Here is a 15,446-nt window from a genome sequence, read left to right as displayed (position 1 = left end):
TCGACGAGTAGGGAAACCAACTTGTCGAGTAAGTCTTAAAACCAAATAAATTTTCATTTAAATCGATACCTGAGAATCGGGGCGTTACATTGTTAAACTTGAATAATAGCTATTCACAAACACAAATTGTTTGCATTAGTGGTAGAAATCATCTATTGATGGTTTCTGGCAAATCCATCAAATACCAAGATGCTATGTCAGATCTCGAATCTGATAATGACTTAGAGTCATGAACATAAGATGTAATCCATGTATGATAATCAAGTATGGTCTTGATTGAACTTCCTCTCTTTATAAAAGATAGGAGTAAGTGATTATTCTAGAAAGAATATATTATATGGATAATTATATGTAACGCCCGTGTTTCTGGGATTGCCATTTTTAGCAATGTAATAGTCTAGGTTAACCTTTGTAACCCCAATTTGAAATAATAAAAATGTATTATTTGTGAATTATGTGAATTATGTGATTTATGTGTTTATTTTCTTAATTATTATAATTTAATGAATTAAGAATAAAATAAGCGTCAAAATTAAAGTGTGAGATAAGCCCGATATCTTTGCATAAAGTTGTAGTGGTTGAAACAAGGATTCCGGAGATATAAGGAATGCCAAAATCCGAGTTATAACTAAGAAGTTATGACCTGTCGAAGTTTCGCGACAGAACCGGCACGACGTCGAGTGACGTAAAAATATGAATTTAAGATAGAGCGATATTTAGCCTTAGCGATCTAAACGAAAGTCGTAGATTTCGTTAAACCAAGAGCGTGCATAAAAGGAACGCCCAAATCTGACTTCGTATGAGGAAGTTATGATTTTTCTAAGTTTCGACTTAGCGGTATGTAGCCCAAATACTCGATTTGAGATCGAGCGGTTTTTAGCCGAAACAATCTAAATGAGAATCGAAGATCTCGTTGTTAGTAGCGAAACGATGAAAAGTTAGGCGAGAACGGACGTCAGACAAAGAAGTTATGAATTTATAACGAAGTTTTTCTGTCCCGGCCTTCTAAAAATAAATAATAAAAATAAAAGTCAAAATTAGCCGATGGAGTCTAAATGAAAGTTGTAGAGTATGGTCTGACCTTCGCGTGGATATAAAGAACGTCGAAAACGGAGCTCGTATGCGAAAGTTACGCAATTTAGAAGTTCGACGAGTCAATTACGCCCCGCGTACTCAGTCGGATGCAACTTGTCTGACCAATACTCGAGTGCCACCAGTCGACGCACGCAGTGACGTCAAAGTACGCCCCGCGTAACCGAGTATGCCCCGCGTACTGAGTACGCCCTGCATAATTTGAGATTACGCCCCGCGTAATCCCAGACCCTCAGCCTATAAATAGAACTCGAAATCAGCCATTTTCTCTTGTTCAAACTCTTCCCTCTCTCTAAGTTTTGCCTCGATTTGCGTGCCAATCATATCCCGAAGCCCCGGTATCATTCCCGAGCCCCGAGGATCCCGAAGAGCGTTATTCCCAAGCCGAAGCTCTGCCCGCGAGGAGTTCGGTTTTGGTGAAGATCTTCCAGATCTATCGAAGTATACTACTTCTATAAGCCGTAGTGCTGTCGGATCATCTTCTGATCAAGTGAGTGTATAGTCCCTTTTCAATACGTGATATTATACAAGTAATTTTTAAACGTATTTAAGAATACGGGATGTGAATGTGTAGTTATTTTCTTTCCAACGCAATATTATGAAGTATTTAATATAAAATACGTGCTACGTGTATATATTTTGTGGTTATATGTGTGAATGTATATTCACTCTCTTCTATCTCATAGATCTGATATATTCTCTATGAAATACTGTTATGTGTGTATGCCTCATCTGTTATGTGGAATATGTATTGATTAAAGCATGCCATACAGGTTTTTAAACAGTGTGTAAAAATGTATATTTTTATCTACTAATATGTTGGGTAGAACATGGGTAGATAATTGGTGTGTAATAAATAGATGAGAGGCCTCGGTGTTATTGGTGTTATTCTAGTCATTCAGCAGAGTATGGATGACGACCACAGACTATTCTAGACTGTCCTGTGGAACACTAGCAGGCTCATTACCTGTAGGTTTTGTGAACGACGTGTTCACCGGTGTACTCTATCCCCCACATGGTTGCCTTTAGGACACTTATTGTTGAGGAAGCCCCTCTGCAGTAATGTCCGTCCCGATGAAAATCCTGAAATAAGTTCCTTATAATAGACATTATTTTTAGGAACGTAAGGTGAGGATAACGGGAATGAGTAATCGGGTTTATTGTTGATTGTTGTAATTAAATATAATTATTGTGGGTTTGAAAACCCTATATGCTCACCAGGCTCCCAAGCCTGACCCACTCAGTTGATTTGTATTACAGGAAGTGGCGCAAGAGCTTAAGATGGGCGAATCATCAAGTTGTTTTGTTTACAAGTCTGTATATGTGTATATTTGTTGAACGACTTGTAATGTTATCGTTTATGCTTTATGATCTATATCGGAACATGACATCCCGACTTTTGATTATGAAATGAAATCATATTTCTATATGAAATGTTTTGATAAATATCTATTTTATCATGTTTTGTTTTTGGGAACAAATTCCGCATCTCTTTTAAAATCAAACGGATTTACTATGAAAATGTTTAAAAAGCATAAATGAAATCGGTCTTTTCTGGCCGAGATTTTGGGGATGTCACATTATACACATTTAAAGAAGACTTGTTGTAAAAGAATTTTCTTATACTCATGTCATTGACTATGGTCCTTATCATACTCATGACATTGATTATGATCAAACCTTTTTCACAAGTAGCTATTATTAGATCAACACAAATATTATTTACTATAAATCATATTCTTAATATGAGATATAGCAAATAGATTTCAAGAAAGACCGTTTTTCTTAATAGACATCTACTAGAAGATATCTATATAAATTAGCATGGAGGTTTTCTTATTCCGTGTTATCCTAACAAAATATGTAAATCTTGAGATCCACTTGTGGATATATAGCAAGCATCTCAATGTTGCAATAATCATTTTAATATAAAAGCATAAGGTATGCTTTTATATCAAAATGAATAAAACATGTGTGTTTACTAAGAAATAGTGGGAGCATAGTGACATTCCTAATCTTATATGAGTGAGACATACTTAATCATAATAAATTACATTCTGACCATGCCAGACCTTTTTAGCTTGACTCAGAATGCATTTCTAAAATTAAAGACTTAGGAAAGACAAGATACATTCTTAGAATGTAAAATTTATAGAGATAGCTAAAATAAATGTTAAAAGTTTTATATATTTATGCATATATGAACAACATCTTGAAAGAAATCAAGAAACAAAATTCCTGTGGGGGAATCTTGACATTGTCACATGGCACTAAGTTTTGAGCCAACCTCAAAAGGACCTAACTCTTAGGTTTGAACTAGATGAAATGATTTATATTCGATTTTCTTGGCAAATGAATTCTCATTTTTTCCATATTATGCATAATACCTGGTATATGATCATGCTATGAGCATATCATAAGATACCAATTAAATACATAGTTAAGTCACCGGATGACTATCAGAAATTCTAAGAGTATTTTAGAAGAACTAAGATAATGTATGAGACAATTAGTTTAGAATAAAATCTTCATGTAAAGAGCTACACAAGATTCTGATTTCTAAGAAAATATAGATAATTATGAATTATAATTAGATTGTGACTTCATTGTGGGATGAAGAGTAAGTTTAGTTGGAATGAGGCCCAAGTAAAAAAAAATGACACAATCTAATACAAAATAAGAATACACTACTTTAGAAGTTGAAATATAAATATGAGTGGATGAATGAGTTCATTGAAAAACTATGTTGATTTCTACTATTCAACGATCACATAGAAATCTTTGTGACTTCGAGAGTATACTTAATTGAGCTATGAGACTCTATGTCTCTAAAGAACACCAATCATATACTCCAAGATATTTAAATATACCTAGAGTAAAGTCAAATATGGAGATGATAGCATTTGCAAAATTCACACAAATTAAGTTCAGTCGAACCCATTAATAAAGTCCTTATTCTAAGATAAGTATGAATGGTAACACTTCAACTACAATACTTTATTATTCTAGAAATGGGATTTTGATTTGGATTTAGTATTTGGATATTGGAACATTGTGACAACAACTATTATATAATGTTTTGATATACTGGGATATGATCATAAAATTGATACTTGTTGTGTTCCATATTAACATGTTTAATCCATGAATAATCTTATTATTCTAAAGGTTCATAGTCAGGAAATTATGAAGTAAGAATAATATGAATTGGATTGGTTAGCTTTCTCTGAATGAAGGTAGGCAATGGGATGTAACCAAGCTTCATAAGTACTTGTCAGATAAGTAGTATTGAACTAACCCGCATCAAGATCACCTTATGGATCGCTATCATGAATGATACTTGATTAAAAGGTACTATCTTTGTATCCTTAACACCTGAGATACATAGTGGGACTTAAGTGTAAGGAGTACTATGCTTTGATATGATCAAACGTTGGTCCTTAACCGGGCAGTTATAAAAGCCATTTTTAGGTATAGTGTGAACTATGCAAGAGGCTTATGTAGCAAGATGGGATTTGTTCCTCTTATGTGTTGAGAGTTAAAAATCTAAGGCGCCTTACCAAAATTTGAACACCTAATGAGATTGATCGTGATCCGTATCTCATGTTTAACATGATGTCTATGACAAAGGGATAACTGATACACGCAAAACATGCCATAACATATCCGATCACAGAACAACCATGCACTTCGGGTCTACTATGTGACTGGTCCGCCGCTCCGACCAACAGTCCACCTGGTCCACCCTCCGAGTCTAGCCATATACATCGAGTCTGCAGTGTGATTGGTTCACCCGCACCGGTCCTTCAATCCACCTGGTACACTCAGTGAGTCTACAGTATGACTGGTCCGCCCGCACCGGGCCTTAAGTCGGCCTGGTCCACTCTCCGAGCCTCGACACGTCTGGTCCGCCCTCTTGGGGCCTACAGCCTATCCGAACCGCTCGCTGGGCCTTTGGGACAACCGGTCCGCCCTAGGTATCTTGGCCTACAGCACAAAGCAGGACCCGCCTCAACCCAACCCCAGTCCAACAACCATGTGCACATAAACATAAAATCATATAACAATTCACAGTCAACAAGCCGATCTAACAGATCACATAACATATCATCATCCTAACCAGGATACCGACCTAACCGGTTACTAGCATAGCATCACCCTACATAACAGGATACCGACCTTAACTAGGTCTCTAACATATACCATCCTAGCTACCAGGATGCAAACATATCAAAGCAGTAACATAACAACAAATACCCGGATCTCAATCCGATAAAGGGCCGGCCTTGGTGCCTTAGACCCTGTTGATATAGTGAGGATAACTCACCTCGCTACTGCCGAAACTCTGAACTGAAGAAGCAGAATCTCGAATCACCGACTCACCAAAAATCCCAAACTAGCCAACATAGCACAAATAATCATTAGGCTAAGCACAATACCCTTCCAAGGATAAATTGACCAATTTACCCTTAACTTATTCTGGCCCAACACTGGATAAGCTCTCAAGCCCACTAATGGCCCAAAGTCCAAAAGTTCGAAGCAAGCCCACTATTGGCCCAATTTACTAAATTGGGCCCACCTCACCAAATGGGCCTAGACCGATGATCCATAACAACCAATGGGTCCACAATACTTTATCCATAATGTCCAGTCACGGCCCAAAATCCAGCAGCCCAATAACAGCCCAATCACTAAGGCCCAAAATGAAAGACCCAATAGAGGGAGTACGCTGGGCGTACACGCTGATTCGCAACTGGGGATCGGGGCACTAACCCGCTACGCGGGGCGTAACTTCGCTGCTCATTAAGTCCTCATAACTTCTTAATGGCTTAAGCTCTTAAGCCCAAACTTCAGATCCTTAGGCCAAATATGCCTAAGATTCATAAAGTCTCAAATTTTATCACTTAGGACGTCTATAAAGCTCTTAATCCAAGGTCTTAATCCATTAAGACCTACATATCTCACACATGGAACAACCACAACCCTTGGGACCTCATTTTTCTCACTCAAGACCTCTCCAAAGGTCTGAAAGGACATATAATCTCGACCAACTCAAAACATGCATCAAGATGAGGACTTTTGGGTCAAGAATGATGTCAAAACTTCACAACACTTAGATCTATGCAATATAAATGACAAGCAAGAAGCTTTATATCTCAATCAGATAGGCTCCAAAGGATGATATCTTTCCAGATCTATAAGCTCCAGCCACTCAACTCCTTCTTTGACAACTTCCTCTTTCTTCTTCTAGCCTCTCCTTTACCAAAATAAGCTTTCCAAGGCCAAACACACCCAACAATGGAGGTGGAACGGCTATCTAGGGTTTCTGAGGTTAAGGGAGAGCTTATGGAGGCTAGGGTATGAACCAACATGTTCCTTATATAGTGGCTGACCCTAATTTTAGGGTTTTAGAACTCTGAGAGTACGCTGGGCGTACCTCTAGTACGCTGGGCATACTCAACCTTGCACCCGCGTCCAATTACACACTTACGCTGGGCGTAACCCAGCTTGTGCTGGGCGTACTCGGCGTGTCCCCAAATTTCATATTTGGCCCTCTTCTTCCACTTTTCCCACAAGATGACCAAAATACCTTTCCTCTTAAATCCCGGGGACTCACAATTAAGTACTCTTAGGAACAGGGCGTTACAGAGTGGTGGCCTACGGAGTGGTAGCTTGGAAACGAAAAGAGGGGGGCCAACCGTGACCAACGTAGCCGTGACCAACTACTTTATGAAGGCTTTCATATCTTACTCTCATTCTTGCACAAAACTGTAAGTAACTAGCATGCATGTAGTGTTCTCTCTCACTTTTGGTTCATTTTTTGAAGATTAACTCTCTTGCCTATGCTCTCTTGATGTTCATATTGGTTATGAACTTTAAGCTTATGAGTCTTAAAAGTTTTATACAAAGTGTTGAATCTATATGCCTAAGAATCATCATGGAGTGATATTGCTAATAATATATGATCCTATAGAGTCACACCTTTATCAAATTTTCATATTTTGTATATTTATTATTCTTATGATTATTAGTAAATAATATCAATTCTTGTATTCAATTAGGGAATAATTACTGTTATGTGAAAATAATAACTATAAGAGAGTATAACTAGTTATTATTTCATAAGGTATGAATTAATAAGTCATGCACAACCTTTTGGACTAGTTGAATTCTTTTGTCTTTTACCTAAAGAAAATGTTTATATTTTATAAACTTTGAGTTTATAAAATTTAAAGAACCCTTCTCTTTTCAAGAGGTATGACCAAAAATACTAAACAAATATGGGGGATGCTTGTCAACCTCCGTTCTTTGTCCCCCCATGCTTCTAAAGGCTACCATTACTTTAGAGTATTTTAATGGTTACATCTTACTTTTCATGGAGTATTTAGAGGAGTGTCTTGCTTGATTTTTGAGCAAGTTTTTAGCTCTTCTTTTCTTCTCTTTTTTCTATCTAAAACCATGAGTTTTATGCCTCTACAACACTCTCTCTTTTGAAGCTAGATGTTGGTGTTTAGAGCCTTACTTTGTGTCTTACTTTAGTGCTTAATTGCTTAAGCACCTAAGGCTTAAAGAAAAAAGTAGCATTCTAAGTGCCTTAATCTTGACACTAGAAGGAACTAGCATTCTAAGTGCCTTAATCTTGACAGTTGATACACATAGAGAAAATCATACTCTTTGATTTTTTTGCTATCTCCATCAACACCCCAAAACCAAGTGGGTTCAAAGGCTTCAAAGGTTATCATTATAAAAACTTATTGGTTGTTTTTATTTCATTTTAACATCTATAAATGGATCCATGATGGTTTGGTTTTGTTATGAACTAAAAATAAACTTGTTATTTTTAAAGTCTTCCGTTGCGGTTTTTTTGAAAAACAAACTTATATTTTGTTTCAAAACACATCAATGATATCAGAGCCATTCAAATCAACCCTTTAAAAAAAGAAGTGTTTACAAAAGCATTGTTTCCAAGACATTATTTAAAAGTCAAAATCGATTTCCAGATAATTTTCAAAACATTCACATTATTAGAGTTTTCCTAGAAATCATAAGCCCAAAACGCGAGGATGTGTACGGTCACGCCTTCGCCTTGACAAGATCCGCTGAAGTAAAACTGAGGCCTAAAACCAAAAGATCCAGAAAAGGCCCACTAATGGCCCAATTTTTGAATTGGGCCCAAGCCTATATGGGTCTTATCCTAAGCCCATATTTTCCTTAAATACAAATTAGGCTACTACAAACACCCCTTGGGACAAACTTGGTCAAAGACATAAGTCAAAAGTCAAAGTCAATGACCCAGGTTGACCCAACTTGTCGAGTTTCCTTCATCAGAATGAAAAATCGAGAAGAACCAATCCAACTCGTCGAGTTCACCCTAAAACTCGTTGAGTTCGTCAAGAACCAAACATCTTAATCCATTAAGCCGACATAATCGAAACTAACAACTTCCCCACTTAGATCTTAACTGAAATAACGTCTAGAAGGGTAAAATTTCCAACTTTACCCCTAGGGACCTCCAAGTGGGCTCAAAACCCAAATCCTAGGCTTAAAAGGTTAAGGGCTTAATTAATAATCACTTAATCACCAAGACAAGGCCCCAAAATACAGATCTGGTCCTTTAAGGCTACATGGCCACATAAATCTACCAACTTTACACTCATAAAGGGCTAAGGGAGGCTCAAAAGCTCACAAGAGACCAAAAGAAGAGCTTAATAGATGCATGAAGCGCTTAAGACCATAAAGTTGGCACCTTTATGGCAAAAGAACTCATGAATATCATATATATGAAAGAATAAACACTTGGGACTTCTACTTCCCCAACAATCACCCATCAGTAGCTAAAAGCATGTAATTGAACCAAAGAAGATATCTAAGCATATATTAAGCAAGGTTTGAACTTTATACCCAAAAATGTGCTGGAAATGGAGCAGAGAATCAAGATCTGAAAGCTCCTACTTGAACCACCACCTTGCACCAAGCTTTTATTACCTTTAATGAGCTTCCAAAACACCAAAACACACCCACAATGAGCTCACAACACTCAAGGAGGCTCCAGGGTTTCAAGATTAGGTTTAGGGGCTATGGAGGCTGGGAATGAGGCTACCAACTGGAACTTAAAGTGTTTAAATAGGGTGCAGAACCCGAAAATTAGAGTTTCTCAAACAACGTCCAACTCGTCGAGTTCCCTTCATCAACTCGACAAGTTGGTACTTAAAAACACGCACCCCAAAAGCTTCCAACACGTCGAGTTTATGCCATAAACTCGACGAGTTGGCCCCTAAAAAGGGAATTTATTTCCATAAATGACGTTCTAGATTCTGGATGTTACAACCATATTTTATATGTTAGAATGCTTTTTTTATGTTTGATAATATTTGGTTTTTGGAAAACAAGCATAAATTTCTTTTGGTTTAGAAAAATCCATATTTGTGTTCTTTGGCAACTTCTTAGTTAAAATTGTTTATTTTTATATATAACCATTTTCATGCATTTTGGTTATATAAAAGTTTCCTTAGAAAAAGTAAAGAGTTGTTTGTTATAATATTTGATATGTTGTTGTGTATAAACAAGCCATTTGGACCTTTGTGTTGTGTTTGGTTGATATTTATTTATTCATAAGATGTAATAGATAAATAGGTAATTTTTTCATTTGTTGATTTGTTGTAATAAATTAATTAGACTAGTTGTATTTCCTTTCAAATGTTTCAAGATGAAGAAATGACCTCTTTGAAGATGAATTAATCACTTAAGACCATAATCCCAACCATAAGCTTCTACTTTTGGTTTTGGGCTTAAATATAGTCTTAATGGGTTAAGTGTTACAACGTTCACAACATGAAGATTTGAAGTCTTTTTTGCAAGCAAGAGTTGACTTGATAAGTGTCCCTTAAGTCCTTTAGTAAAGACTTAATAATTCTTATCCTTTAGTAAAGACTTAATAATTCTTATGACGGCTCACAAAAATTATTACTAGACATGGTTTGGTTTATATACATTATAATGCATGCATGTGATATTTAATTTTATGTTATTGTATGTTATGTTTTATGTATGAAAACGACATGTCAAACAACATTTTAACATAAGATAATATTACTTGGAGTTTGAGTAAAAATATTTAAAAGATAATATAAGATGTTTATAAATGGATATTTATAAAAACGTTTTTACCGGTTACCGGTTAAAAATTGATTTTCGTTGAAAATTGTTTAATAGTAAAAATTATAAATAATCAACTTTAAATATTTGAAATGGTTTAAAAGGTGTTTAAACATTATATAAACTCTATGTGTTTATAATAAAAAAATAGTTTTTATTAAAAAGACTAAAATCGGTTTGTAGCGTTATAACGACAAATAATAAAACTAGCGATTATTTTTTGCGTCAAAACTTAATATATGATATTGATGTTTTATACATAAGGCAACATGTTGATATTATATTTTATGCATGCCAAATGAGATTTAAAACATAAGTATCATCATCCAAGTTTTGGTTCATCAAAATACGACTTTATCATAAGATGCATAAAATTGAGTTTATAAAATAAAATGAGTTTATTCTAGAAATTCATGAAGTCATAAGATTTTGATTATTAAAAGGATATTTAAAATAGTGATTTTATTGTAACACCGTAAATTTTCAAAATAATTTTTCATTTCCAAAATCACATAATGTATCACGTCACAATCAAAAATCCATAATCAATTCTGTTTTCAAAAACAAATCCCAAGATCTCTACATATGAAAATCTCCATCAGTGTGTGTGTACGTGTCAAGCCGTCGCCTTCCCACGGTCCTCGCTGGTACCTGAGACATCAAACATAACAACTGTAAGCATAAATGCTTAGTGAGTTCCCCCAAAATACCACATACTACAAATACGCCACTCGAGGCTAACCCGACCCTCCGGTCAAGATGTCTCAGCGGTACCTTCCAGTCCCGCAGCTCGTCGGACCCTCTGGTCAGTCATAGCTCATTGGGCCCTCTGGCCCGATCTGAATCGTTGGACGCTCCGGTCCGGTCTATATAGTCATACATCATACAATAACACATAGGATACAATCTCATAAATAGCACATAACCTCATACATAACACATAAGACCCTCTGGTCAACTCATAATACCACTCAAGGTAACTTATGGTGAGGAGACTCACCTCGCGTGTCTCGGTAACTCGTAAAGCTCTCAACCACTAGTGCTCGCTCTCCCGAGCTATCGTCCTCCTACAACACAGGTGTATCTTTACTTAATACTACTTGAATCTGACTGACTAATACTACTAAGTCAAACCAGTCAACGGTCAACCCGACTCGCCGAGTCTGGCGTGGACTCGCCGAGTCCCTACAGGAACCCGATTTCCTCTGGATCTCTTCCAACTCACCGAGTCACTCACCCGACTCGGTTACACAGTCCCTGGTCCGAAGTCTCTGAACAACCCGCACCAACTCGCCGAGTCTGGGATTGGACTCGGCGAGTGCACTCCATGCACAACCTCAAACGACCTTCTAAGGTCAGATCCACTCTAGTAACTCATAGATCCAGTCCCTTAAGCTTATTAACCACGTAAAGTCCGAGTCTTGGTGCTCAATAAGCATCATATAGCTCATTAATGGAGGTTTAGCCTCAAATACATAGATCCCAATCTAAAACCTCCATGGATGCACATAAAGCTTGGGCAAGGAGGTGCTCTGGACCTCTATGGGTCTAGATTCAGAGCCAAAACTCGCCAAGGGACCATAATGATGCTAGATCTAGCCACAAATGGGTTCAAAAACCCTAAATCTATATGAACATCACAATAAAAAAGAAGGATTCGAATGGTACCTCAGATGTGATGTCCTAGACCTTAGCTCTTCAAGAATCCACCCCTCTCTTGCTTCCTCTTGGCTAGATCTTCTCTTCCTTTGCTAGACAATAACTCCAAGAATCAACAATGGCTTCTTCCTTCACTTGAATCACTCAAATGATCTAGGGTTTCACTCTGGGGACTAATGAGCACAAATGACGGCCATAAGGCCCTTTAAATAGGCCGCAAACCCGAGAAATTAGGGTTTCATTAAACGTCGCAGACTCGCTGAGTCCACTAAGGCGACTCGCCGAGTCCGAGCATCAATCCAGATGAGAACCCGCGTCTTAACTCGGCGAGTCTACGCACCAACTCGCCGAGTCCCTTCTCAAAACTCAAAATAAAAAGATTAATTAATATACCTGAAATCCCGGATGTTACAATTCTCCCCCACTAGAATCTGACTTCGCCCTCGAAGTCTCATTCCTGAAATAACTCTGGATACTGCTCCTGCATCTCCCGCTCCGGTTCCCAGGTCAACTCGGATCCCTTCCGATGCTGCCACTGAACCTGTACCAGCGGCACTTCCTTGTTCCTCAGAACCTTGATCTTTTGATCCACAATCGCAACTGGTCTCTCTGCGTAGTTCAGGCTCGCATCCACTTGAATATCCTCCAACGGCACCACTGCCGACTCATCGGCAATACATTTCCTCAACTGCAAGACATGAAAGGTATCATGGACCTGTCCCAACTCAGCAGGTAGGTCCAACCGGTAGGCTACCCTGCCTACCCTAGCAATTACCCTAAAGGGTCCAATGTACCAGGGTCCCAATTTGCCCCTCTTCCTGAATCGTATCACTCCTTTCCAAGGAGAGACCTTTAGGAGCACAAGATCACCGACCTGAAACTCGAGCCCAGACCGACGCCTGTCCGCATAACTCTTCTGGCGACTCTGCGCAGTCAACAACCTCTGCCTGACCTGCTAAATCTGCTCGGTCGTCTGGAGTACAATCTCCGTGCTACCCATCACCCGCTGCCCCACCTCTCCCCAGCAGATGGGGGTGCGACACCTCCGCCCATACAACAGCTCAAAGGGTGGCATACCAATGTTCAAATGATGGCTATTGTTATACGAAAACTCTGCTAAAGGTAGGTAGGTGTCCCAGCTCCCTCCAAAATCCAGAACACATGCTTGGAGCATATCCTCAAGTGTTTGAATTGTTCGCTCGCTCTGTCCGTCCGTCTGCGGGTGGTATGCGGTACTGAAATGCAATCTCGTACCCAACTCCTCATGAAACTTCTTCCAAAACCTGGAAGTAAAACGCACATCCCGGTCTGAGACAATCGACATCGGAACCCCATGCCGCGATATCACCTCTCTCACATACAATTCTGCTAATTTCTCCGCAGAAGAACTCTCGCTGATGGCTAGAAAATGAGCGCTCTTCGTCAATCTATCCACAATCACCCAAATCGCATCAACTCCTCTCGCAGTCCTTGGCAATTTGGTGATAAAATCCATGGTAATCTGTTCCCACTTCCACTCAGGAATCTCCAACGGTTGCAGCTTACCATGCGGACGTTGGTGCTCGGCCTTAACTTGGCGACAAGTTAGGCACCTCTAGACGAACCAAGCAACATCCCTCTTCATACAGGGCCACCAATACTCCTTCTTTAGGTCCAAATACATCTTGGTAGCCCCAGGATGGATCGAGAACTTCGATCGATGTGCCTCCTCCATCAAAATGGTATGCGTCCCGCCCACAAACGGTACCCAAATCCGACCCTGAAACGTCATAAGTCCCCGACCATCGGTAACGAATTCCGATACCTGACCAACCACCCGCTCCCTCTTTTGATTTTTTGATCTCGCAGCCTCAGCCTGAGCCCCTCGGATGGTGTCCAAAATCGGAGTCGTCACCGTCAACCTCAAACAGATGTCTCGCAATGGGGCACTCTCTGCCCTACGACTCAGGGCGTCGGCTACCACATTAGCCTTGCCCGGGTGGTACAGGATCTCGCAATCATAATCCTTTACCACATCCAACCATCTCCTCTGCCGCATATTCAGATTTGGCTGATCCATCAGGTACTTCAAACTCTTGTGGTTCGTGTATATCGTACACCGAACCCCATATAGATAGTGACGCCAGATATTGAGGGCGAACACCACATCCCCCAACTCCAGATCATGGGTGGGATATCTCATCTCATGAGGCTTTAACTGCCTCGATGCATACGCGATCACATGCCCTCTCTGCATCAAAACCGCTCCCAACCCCGATATCGATGCATCACAGTGCACTACAAAATCCTCCATCCCTTCAGGCAATGCAAGCACGGGAGCTTCGCACAATTTCTGGTGAAGAGTCTCAAATGAGGTCTGCTGCTCCGGGCCCCATGAGAAAGTAACACCCTTCAGGGTTAACTTGGTAAGTGGCACAACAATTTTGGAGAAGTCCCTGATAAATCTCCGATAGTAGCCTGCCAGCCCCAAGAAACTCCGGATCTCCGCAGGTGACCTCGGCACTTCCCAACTCATCACAGCCTCGATCTTGGCCGGGTCAACCAATATCCCATTCTGGTTAACGAGATGCCCAAAGAACCGGACCTCCCGTAACCAAAAATCACACTTAGAGAATTTGGCGAATAGCCTCTCCGACCTCAGATTCCCGAGGAGCTCCCTCAAATGCTCCTCATGCTACTCTCTGGTCCTCGAATACACCAGGATATCATCAATGAATACAATGACTGAACGATCCAACATCGGCCTACATGTGACAACCCTATATTTTTCAAAAGCATTGTAACGCTCGGAAGCTAAGTACAACGAAATTAACCTCGAAAATAAAGTGTTCAAGTATCTAAGTTGAGATGCATCAAATATTAGATATCATGCCAAGGTTTCCAAAAACATAAAGAACGCTCAAAACCGGGTTATATTGAAGAAATTATAACCACTCGTATATTTACGACGCGACGTTAAAACATTATTTGACGTAAAAAGTAGAATCTCAATAAAATGCATTTTAAGCCTTAAGTATCTAAACAAAAGTCGTAGATCTCGTTGAAAGGTGAACGTGCATAAAAAGATCGCCCAAATTGGACCTCATATGAAGAAGTTACGAATTTTCAAAGTTTCGTAACGGTAGTAGAGGGCTAAAAACTCAGATTGAAGATCGAGTGTTATTTAGCTAACGCAACCTAAACGAAAGTTGAAGATCTCCTCAGTAGTAATAAAACAATAAAAAGACAAACGAAAACCGACGCCGAATAAAGAACCTATGAATTTTTAACGAACTTTAGGAGGCCCGGCCTATTAAAAATATATCATTAAAAATAAAGTCAAAACTAGCCGACGAAGTCTAAATGAAAGTTGTAGAGCATAATCTCACCTACGCGTGGATATAAAGAACGCGAAAAACGGAGCTCGTACGCGAAAGTTACGGAATTTAGAAGTCGGAAGCAGGGATTACGCCCCGCGTACTCTGGGAGTACGCCCCGCGTACTAGACCCAGAGTCGAGTCCCATCGGCCCGCCCAAGCTACGTTTAGCTAGACCCGAGT

The sequence above is a fragment of the Lactuca sativa genome, chromosome 8 (assembly GCF_002870075.4).
Source record: "Lactuca sativa cultivar Salinas chromosome 8, Lsat_Salinas_v11, whole genome shotgun sequence".
NCBI classification, from domain to species: domain Eukaryota; kingdom Viridiplantae; phylum Streptophyta; class Magnoliopsida; order Asterales; family Asteraceae; genus Lactuca; species Lactuca sativa.
Note: the sequence above shows the minus strand (reverse complement) of the source record.